The sequence below is a fragment of the Macrobrachium rosenbergii genome, chromosome 49, assembly GCF_040412425.1.
Source record: "Macrobrachium rosenbergii isolate ZJJX-2024 chromosome 49, ASM4041242v1, whole genome shotgun sequence".
Lineage (NCBI taxonomy): Eukaryota > Metazoa > Arthropoda > Malacostraca > Decapoda > Palaemonidae > Macrobrachium > Macrobrachium rosenbergii.
In genome coordinates, this window is record NC_089789.1 from 16,797,367 (window position 1) to 16,808,523 (window position 11,157).

Here is an 11,157-nt window from a genome sequence, read left to right on the forward strand (position 1 = left end):
GGACTTTGGGCCTCATCCTTGAAGTTCTTGGGCCCTCTCCAGGCCTGCTTCCCAGCCTGGCAGGATACCTGCCTTCCTCTGAGGAAGCAGCCTCTGGGTCAGACCCTTCCCTTCAAGGCTGCCCTCAAGACTGGCCTTCCTTGGAGGACTTTGGTCCTCATCCTTGAAGTTCTTGGGGCCCTCCAGGCCTGCTTCCCCAGCCTGGCAGGATACCTGCCTTCCTCCGAGGAAGCAGCCTCTGGGTCAGACCCTTCCCTTCAAGGCTGCCGTCAAGAGACTGGCCATCCTGGAGGACTTTGGGTCTCATCCTTGAAGTTCTTGGGCCCTCTCTAGGCCTGCTTCCCCAGCCTGGCAGGATACCTGCCTTCCTCCGAGGAAGCAGCCCTCTGGGTCAGACCCTTCCCTTCAAGGCTGCCCTTAAGAGACTGGCCATCCTTGGAGGACTTTGGGCCTCATCCTTGAAGTTCTTGGGCCCTCTCCAGGCCTGCTTCCCCAGCCTGGCAGGATACCTGCCTTCTTCCGAGGAAGCAGCCTCTGGGTCAGACCCTTTCAAGGCTGCCCTCAAGAGACTGGCCATCCTTGGAGGACTTTGGGCCTCATCCTTGAAGTTCTTGGGCCCTCTCCAGGCCTGCTTCCCAGCCTGGCAGGATACCTGCCTTCCTCCGAGGAAGCAGCCTCTGGGTCAGACCCTTCCCTTCAAGGCTGCCCTCAAGAGACTGGCAAGCCTTTGTAGGCTTTGGGGCCAATCCTTAAAGGGCTTGGGCCCTTTCCATGGGAAGGGTCAGACCCATAGGCTGCTTCCTTGGAGGAAGGAAGGCATCTGGACGGACCCTTCCCTTCAAGGCTGCCCTCAAGAGACTGGCCATCCTTGGGGACTTTGGGTCTCATCCTTGAAGTTCTTGGGTCCTCTCCAGGCCCGCTTCCCCAGCCTGGCAGGATACCTGCCTGCCTCCGAAAGGCCTCTGGGTCAGACCCTTCCCTTCAAGGCTCCTTCCAGGAGCCTGGCAAGCCTGAAGGCTTTTGGGGCCAATCCAAAATTGTCTTCCAGGAAAACCCATAGGCTGCTTCCTTGAGGAAGGTTTGGGTCGGACCCATTTCAACTGCCCTCAAGAGACTAATCCTTTACTTTGGGTCTCATCCTTTTCTTGGGCCCTCATAAAGGCCCGCTTCCCCAGCCTGGCAGGATACCTGCCTTCCTCCGAAAGCAGCCTCTGAGATTTCCCTCTTCACTGCTGCCCTATTGACTCATCCCTTCGATTCTTCCTTGCTTCTCCGAAAAGTAATTCTGGCTGCTTCCAAAATCTTTGAAGTAGTTTCCCTTCAACACCTCAGGTTATCTACTTTATTCTTCCTTGTCAGCATTCTTCCCCAGCCTGGCAGGATACCTCCACGCTTCGATGTCGTCTTTTTTGTTCCTTCTCAAGCCTTGGGCTCTTTCTTATTTCGAGGAAGGAAGAACTGCTCCAAGGGTAATTTCCTGGGCCCAAAATCCCCTCTCAAGTTCTTGCCCTCTCCAAACACCTCAAGGATACCTACCTTTTATTTGAGTATAAGCCTCTTCAGACCCTTCCTTCAAGGCTGCCCTCCACTGGCCATCCTTGAGGACTTTGGGCCTCATCCTGAATTTCTTGGGCCTTCTCCAGGCCTGCTTCCCCAGCCTGGCAGGATACCTGCCCGTCTTCCGAGGAAGCAGCCTCTGTGTCGGACCCTTCCCTTCAAGGCTGCCCTCAAGAGACTGGCCATCCTTGAAGGACGGGCCTCATCCTTGAAGAGGCCTGCTTCCCCAGCCTGGCAGGATACCTGCCTTCCTCCGAGGAAGCAGCCTCTGGGTTGGACCCTATTTTCAAGGCAGCCCTAAACTTACCATCCTGAAGGACTTTGGGCCTCATCCTTGAATTCTTGGGCCCTGGCCTGTACTTTTCCCTCTTCCGAGAAAAGCCTCTGGGTCGGACCCTTCCCTTCAAGGCTGCCCTCAAGAGACTGGCCAGTTGGAGGACTTTAACCTCATCCTTGAAGTCTTGGGCCTCTCCAGGCCTGCTTCCCCAGCCTGACAGGATACCTGCCTTCTCCGAGGAAGGCCTCTGGGTCAGACCCTTCCCTGGGCTGCCCTCAAGAGACTGGCAAGCCTTGTAGGCTTTGGGGCCAATCCTTAAAGGGCTTGGGCCCTTTCCATGGGAAGGGTCAGACCCATAGGCTGCTTCCTTGGAGGAAGGAAGCGGCCTCTGGGTCGGACCCTTCCCTCACCAATACTCTTTGCTTTCTCTTAAACTACTTTTCAAAACTGACACTTTCTGTCTCCGAAGGCTTCAGACGATTTGAAGCATCTCGAGATTGTTCTTGACACTTTGAAGCTCGGCGCATGCGCGAATGGCATTTCTCTCGTCCTTCCAGGAGCCGGAGACTGAAGGATTCCAAAATGTCTTCAAGGAAAATCTCGAAGGTTTTAGATCATTTCAACATCGCGATAACCATTACTTGGAGTTCTTTTTCTGGCACATAAACAGCTTCTTTGCTTTAAAAAAGTCTTCTATAAACTTATGAGATTCCTCTTACTGACGATATTGATCATCCCTTCGATTCTTCCTTGCTTCTCCGAAAAGTAATTCTGTGAATCCAAAATCTTTGAAGTAGTTTCTAACACCTCAGGTTATCTACTTTTTCTTCGTCAGCATTCTTCAGTATACCTCCACGCCGATGTCGTCTCTTTTTGTTCCTTCTCTTTCTTAATTAGAGCGAAGAACTGCTCCAAGCGGTAATTTTGGGCATCCAAAATCCCCTCTCAATCAGCTTAGAAAACACCTCAAGTTCTCTACCTTTTATTTCGTATAAATTCTTCAGTTCCTCCGTTCCACTGTCTTCCTCTCTTCTTGATTATTTCCTTTCTTATTTCGAATGAAGAGCTTGCGTCCGTGAGTGACAATACGACTGTAGAGGTGCCGAATAATCGCAGAAGGCGGGAACCTCGACTTCATACTGCTCCACGAAGTAGTCCATATTTTCAGCAGTAAACAATTACAGACTGAAGCTATCTGCCATTCTCGTGATGTACTTTTCCCTCTTGAAAATCTCTTTTAGTCGATCTGCTTCGTCATCCAGTTCATTTTAACCATAAACTTCACCTTCTTTGCTCACATGCTGTCTCTGAAGGCTTCAAGACGTCTTCCTGGAGGATCCCTGAGATGGCCACTGTAGTCCTTGGTGTCAGTGCACCTATTGAGTGATGGCGCTATACGCATGAGCGGAAGAATTCTAAAACGACTGCAGGAAAAACACGAAGATATTACGGCGCCAGGCGACAATGATTCTTTCTTGCAGCAGAAGGTATGAAATTTTCTTGAAAGCTTTATTGCGACGAAAACATCAATATTTAAAAAAAGAAAGAAATTAAAAATTTAGTGAAAAATCATCATCGTATCCTTTTCTCTCGCGTCGAAATATATATATAGAATATATATATATATATATATATATATATATATATATATATATATATATATATATATATATATATATATATATATATATATATATATATATATATATATATATATATATATATATATATATATATATATATATATATATATATATATATATATATATATATATATATATATATATATATATATATATATATATATATATATATATATATATATATATATATATATATATATATACATGTATATATATATATATATATATATATATATATATATATATATATATATATATATATATATATATATATATATATATATATATATATATATATATATATATATATATATATATATATATATATATATATATATATATATATATATGTATATCTACATATATTTATATATCTATATATATACATATATATACATATAGATAGATAGATAGATAGATAGATAGATAGATAGATAGATATCTCCTCCCGACGACGAGGGAAAAGGATACGATGATGATGATTTTTCGCTACATTTACATTTATTTCTTTAAAAAAATGCTATTTTCGTGGCAATAAAGCTTTCTAGAAAATTTCACCCCGGGAGGACAAGATCAACTTGGAAATTATTATTATAGATAGATACATATACATAAATATATGTATATAATATATATATATATATATATATATATATATATATATATATATATATATATATATATATATATATATATATATATATATATGTGTGTGTGTGTGTGTGTGTGTGTGTGTGTGTGTATACACTGGTTTGTGCGTCTGTGTGAGTTAATTTTTCCCAATAGTTAAAAATAAGGTGGTCTCAAGAATTTCTGTTTCCTGAAATGGTCATCACTAGCGCCCAGTAATCCAGTCAGCTTCAAGAGAAAAGTGACCTTTTTGTTTTAACAAGGCTTCTCCATTGCCATTGATCACCTTATTAAGGGGGAGAGAGAGAGAGAGAGAGAGAGAGATGAGAGAGAGAGAGAGAGAGAGAGAGAGAGAGAGAGAGAGAGAGAGAGATGCCTCCAGCAAGGAATGATTAAGTTTTTTCGCATAGCAGAGTAAGTTATAAATATATAGTTTTTTTATGGTACCAGCATCAAATTATAATAGTAGATTTTTTGAAGGATACAGAGTAGTTTAAATCGCTTGTCTTATTTAAATAAAAATTCTTCTTCGGAAAAGAAATAAGTTTTAGAGTCTTCAAGAACACTATTAAAGACGCACGGAAAACTTTTCCAATATTCCTGGAAAACCTGTCTACCATATACTTTGGAGGCTTGTATTTCAAGTCAATGGTCCCTGTATGCTTGTCCTGTATGAATTGGATTCATATTCTAAAAAAAAAAAAATAGTAATAAAAAAATACTCATAGTAGCATGAGTCTTAAAATGAAGAAGCAAATCCACAGTTGTATATTTATCTTTAAATATATGTACATATACATAACTGTGGAATTGCTTCTCCAATAATAATAATAATAATAATAATAATAATAATAATAATAATAATAATAATAATACTGAGATAATATTAAGCAAACTTTTTACTGATGAAGATGCAATTTTAATAATTTTAGTAGAACATTTTTAAACAACTTTTAGAGCTGGCCGTGCTGGACACGACCTTTGCCTTCAGTTTGTATAAACAAACTGAAGGGATGGCCATGGGATCACCATTTGGTCCAATTTTTGCTAACATCTTCATGTGCTCCCTGGAGGAGCGCATAATAGAAGAATGTCCCATTAGGTTCCGCCCTCTATTTTATCGAAGATATGTTGACGACACGTTCTCCTATTTCGTCATGAATGTCATGCAGAGTCCTTTCTGGAGTTCGTCATCCGACAACATCCAAACATAAGGTTCGCTATGGAGAAGGAGGTAAATAACAAACTCCCCTTCCTTGATCTTATTATTTCCAGAGGTGACTCAGGTTTTTACACAGGTGTGTATAGAAAAATACATTTACTGGTTTGGGAATGAATTTTTATAGTTCGTGTTTCTTTCATTTGAAACTGAACTCTATTTTAACCCTCCTCCATAGGGCTTACACCCACTCGTCAAACTGGAAGAGTTTCCACGATGAGATATCCTTTTAGTGAAATATTTCAATAATAATTGTTTTCCATCACGACTTTTTTCAGATCCCTAAATAAACTGCTACTACAGAAAATGACTCCGGCAACACCTGAATCGACTGTGCCGAAACTAAAGATGTATGCAAGTTTCCCTTTCGTGCATGATGATACTTTTAGGAGAAAATGCACAGCCATTATTCAAAAGAGTTTTCCAGCTTTAAACCTGAAAATCATCCCGAAAAATCCCTTTACAATAGGGTCTCTGTTCAGAGTCAAAGACCGGCTCAGTCCTCTGTTTTCGTCCAGCGTTGTTTACAAGTACACTTGCCTGGGATGTGATCACGGGATATACATATGGGGATGCACGAGGAGGCTGTTGAAGGTCCGCATAGATTCCCACAGGGGCATAAGTCATAGAACAGGTAGCAGGTTATCTAATCCTGAGCAATCAAATATACGAAATCATTCAAAATTATGTAAAACTTATATTGACAGCAAGGATTTTTCCATCCTAGGCCGAGTGCAGAACAACAACGACTTAACCATCCTAGAATCCATAATTATCAGGAAGACTGTGCCGTCGTTAAATACTCAATCGTCCTCAGTGAAATTGTTTATAGCCTAGTTTGGGCAACTGGTTTTCCTCACTCTGTTTGTACTTATTTATGTTAGTCTTGTTCTTTCTTTCATATAGGTAGGTTGTTTTAAGATTTTAGTGAACTCCTTTTACTCATTATTGACTTGTCTTGGAATGAGGTGTTTTGTTTTAAATATTTTTACTACATAAAGAGCTGTTGCCATTGCATTAATTTGTTATTGATGTTCGCAAATTATATTATATTTTATAGCCTTGAAAATGCGACTTGGAATTCGTCGCGAAACGTCGGCATTGAAAATAAACTGTAGATGATGAGGATGCCTTTCCCTACTGCTTCCTTCGTGATGTGTATATATATATATATATATATATATATATATATATATATATATATATATATATATATATATATATATATATATATATATATATATATATTATTAATTCCTCATTCAAACTGCATGGTATCTATAGATACCATCCAGTTTGAATGAGGTCCTTTTAGTAATTTAGTTAATGCACAGAACAATTGTGTATGTGATAAAGTTAATATATACGTATATATACATATATGTGTGTGTTAGTGTGTGTATTAACAGATAGTTAGACACAGAGATAGATGCATAGATAGAAAGATATATATATATATATATATATATATATATATATATATATATATATATATATATATATATATATATATATATATATATATATATATATATATATATATATATATATATATATATATATATATATACATATAAATACATATATATATATATATATATACATATATATGTACATATATATACATATATGCATATATATAGTAGGGAGTACGGATAGGAAGAACAGTCAGCTCATCATTGATATATTTATTAATAGGTGCGCTTCGGGATCACCCATATCCCATCTTTTCTGGCTAAAAAGATACAAAAACACTAATTAAAACTGACAACAGAGCTTACAAAATTAAAATGCTTTAAAGATTGAAAAATGACAATGACAAAACAAGAAATAGATTACCTTCAGTAGTAAAGTCCAGAGGATGAAAACTGAATAAGAGTAAACAAGGTTAGGAAGTAAACAAGAAAGGCGGGGGGGGTACTATAGTACGACCGTTTTAGGAAGAGACTTTGCCCCTCTTAAACTGACCATTAACCTTCTGACTTCAAGCTCTCATTGTTTGCGCCTGTTATCAAGCACGTGTACTATAATAGAAAGTTCTGAATGAAGTTTTGTTGTCCCACTTAAATTTTAGATAAAAAAAAAAAATTCAATATATGAAAATGATAGATGCAAGAAATTTGGAAACCTAGATGTGCTTTCATTTTCAGTTTTGTTTATTTGGATGCTGTACTGAGCAATGTTCTTGAGTTACGTCATCTACTATAGTTTTTTATTACTGTTCCTTTGCTGTTATCGAAGTCATATAATTGTGATATAGTTTTGAGCTTTTGAATTGTTTTCTGTTTTCGTGTATGCCAGATCCAGCCTACCTCCTTGCTGTATCAAGGTTGAATTTTCACTGTGCACCTATAAAATAGCTCATAATAAATATTCTTTAAATATTGTTACACCCATATATATATATATATATATATATATATATATATATATATATATATATATATATAAAAATAATATTTAAAGAATGTTTATTATGAGCTATTTTATAGCTGTACAGTGAAAATTCAACCTTGATACAGCAAGGAGGTAAAGACGGATTACGGCATGCACGAAAGAAAGCAATTCAAAAGCTCAAAACTATATCACAATTATATATATATATATATATATATATATATATATATATATATATATATATATATATATATATATATATACACATTTATACAGTATTAGATTTACCTGTGCTTTTAAAACACTGTCATATGATACTCATCACTGCTGTGGCATTTCTGTTATATGTAGATTTTTAAAGATATTTCTGCCACTTTCTGTCGAAAAACAGATCTATATTTCAATTTATTTCAATTTCAGTGTTCAACAGGATATCACACAACAAGGGAAAGCAATAAATTTATTTACAATCGAAGTATGAGGAGACATTACTTATGAAGAATCCTCGTCAGAGGATGCTACATCGATAACAAAAGAATCTATATATTTATCAATGCAAACATCTCTTGAAGCGTCATCTCTTTTATATCTTCGGCATGTCTCACATCATTAGCCCAGTTGTCAGAAGATATGGATTCAATTGCTTCTTTGACCAAAGGAAGCAGGTCTGATTTTTAAAAATGATTCTTCTTTGCCACGTATGATTTCACCTGCGCCCATATCAGTTCTGTTGCATTATACTGGCAGTGATATGTAGGCAGCCTAACCACTATGTCCATGATCTCTTGCCAGTCTGTCAATCACGTAATCATTTTCTTTACATGAATGTCTTTGCAACTTTACTAATTTTTTATTAGCCAGTCTTTAACTTCATCCTTTTGGCAGACATTGTCGGAGGTTTATTAATTCGAACTGAATGATAAGAAGCGTTATCCAACACTATGATGGCAGATGGCCCTATATTGGGAAGAAGCTGGGTTTTAAACCATTTTTCAAACACTGCAGAATTCATCTGAATTTCTAGATTGCGTATCCCTTGTCAGCTGGGTGCTTGATCATTGATAAAAATATTACCCAGAAATGTGGTTAATATTGCAACCAATATTGTGATTGTGTCTACTTACTCTCCAATGTTATTGATGTACAATTAGAAGGAATAAATCATAGGTAAAAATTTTTATTCTGTCACGCCTCTCTCTCTCTCTCTCTCTCTCTTTTTTTTTTTTTTTGCCCAGCTAGTGGAATAGTAAGCGGAACCATAAAAATGATGAACATTCTTTATGATTAGTTTTCTGACGAATATACAAATAATTTTTAACTATAATACACAACTGTGATGTAGCTGTCCTTTACGGATTCAAACAGAATTAGAGAAAATGACAAAAAAAAAAAGAAGACTGTCATCCTCAATCAGTGCAGTGCTTATACCTCTGGCAACACTAAACCCCGATATATAGTACTTATCCTATGTTTATTTATTTGTGTTGTTACATTAATTGCATAATATCTATATCACGGATCGCTACTATCACAATATTATCATATAAATAAAACAGGTTAATTTGCAGCAAAACAACAAATACAAACGCTATTACAATGATTGTTTACGATTTCGTGCGTCTGGTAGCATGCTACGGGTGACTACCGTCTGAAAACCCTCCGGATTGTGGTAAGTGTGAGGTCTCATCTCGGCCGTAATCAAAGGGTTAAACAATGATGTGTAAAAGGGATTAAACAATGATTTGGAATGGGATTATACAATGATTGGAAAGAGATTAAACAATGATTTGTAAAAGGTATTAAAGAATGATTTGGAAAGAGAGTAAACAATGATTTGGAAAGAGATTACGCTATGATTTGGAAAGAGACTAAACAATGATTTGGAAAGAGATTAAACAATGATTTGGAAAGAGATTACATAATGATTTGGACAGAGATTAAACAATGATTTGGAAAGAGAGAAAATAATGATTTGGAAGGAGATTACACAATGATTTGGAAAGAGACTAAACAATGATTTGGAAGCATATTACACAATGATTTGGAATAGTTTAAACAATGATGGAAACATATATTAAACTTTGTTGGAAGTATATCAAACACTAGCGTCCTAATGTTCCTTTTCGTAAACCCACAGAGAACAACTGTGTACTGGAAAAAAGCAAAAGCGTATATCCTTTTATTTCAAATCGAGAATCCACATGCAATACCTGCTTTATTCCGTGCATCCAGAAGGCCCATTTTTTTTTTTTTTTTTTTTAACCTGGTCAGCCATAATTCTCTGTCTTGCTTTAATCATGAATTTTTAAGACGAGTCGATTTCCACTCGGTTTTCAGAGAACTACTGGAGTTACTATATCCTAAAAAATAACCTCTGGTACGGATAGCATTCCAATGTAACAATCTCTGTGTCAAAACTACGGCGGTTAAATATAGTGTTTGGTCAGTTTAAAAGCTAAGTATTATATCCATTGGTCATTTACATGCCCATATTACATTAGTTCAAATTATCGTATTTCCTTTGTTTAGCTTCTTCAAATGAATGTGAGCAAGTTAAATATCTCAAACTTATACAGAATATATTAAAAAATATTCCGTACAAGCTTGAGATATTTAACTTGCTTACGCTCACTTCACCGCAAAAATCGTTAAACGATATTCAGAATGTTTTATTGATGTTTTATTCAATGTGAAAAGCTGTTAAAGCCGAAACAAATTGTGTATATTCTCCGCGTTTGATATAAAAGTCATGGAGCGGAAAGGAACGAAATACAAATTTCTACATGAATAGTTTTTCCTTTCCTAGCGTTCAGCAGCGTCCGGTGCTTTGCTCTTGCAACCAGTTCGCAAATGGTTCTGTCGATGTCCATTCATGCGAGAGGTGATGCCCCACGACTGTTTACTTCACACATGCACATACACTGTTGGAATAGATTAAAGTATAGATCCCGCTAATCCTTTAAAAAAACACTCGCCTAGTTCTCTTTGTTTTCCCTCTAACAAAAGTGAAAGATTCAATAAAAAGAATATTGCTATATTCTTTTTCAAACAACGCATTCAAAGCGACCGATCGACTTAATTCACCCAACCTTAACACAATATTATTTTCCTCATTCCACAGAATTTCTTCCTATGAAATTCTTTTGATTACTTTCAGGTTCACTTACATCGTATAACTATGACAGCAACAATTATGATACATTCTTAGCAGATACTCTTCGTTTCGATGACAAGATCCAGAAAAAACTCATCAGTTAAAAATAATCCCCAGAGCATAATCCTCTCAGCCTAATGGGAATGCCTTCTTAACCAGGTATTTTCATTTGCAGTTTGTTTTAGCTATGTGTGTGTGTGCGTGTGTGTGTGTGTGTGTGTGTGTGTAACAAGACATGTTCGTTAAATCTGAGGACTCGGGAAACTCAAGACTTTCATTG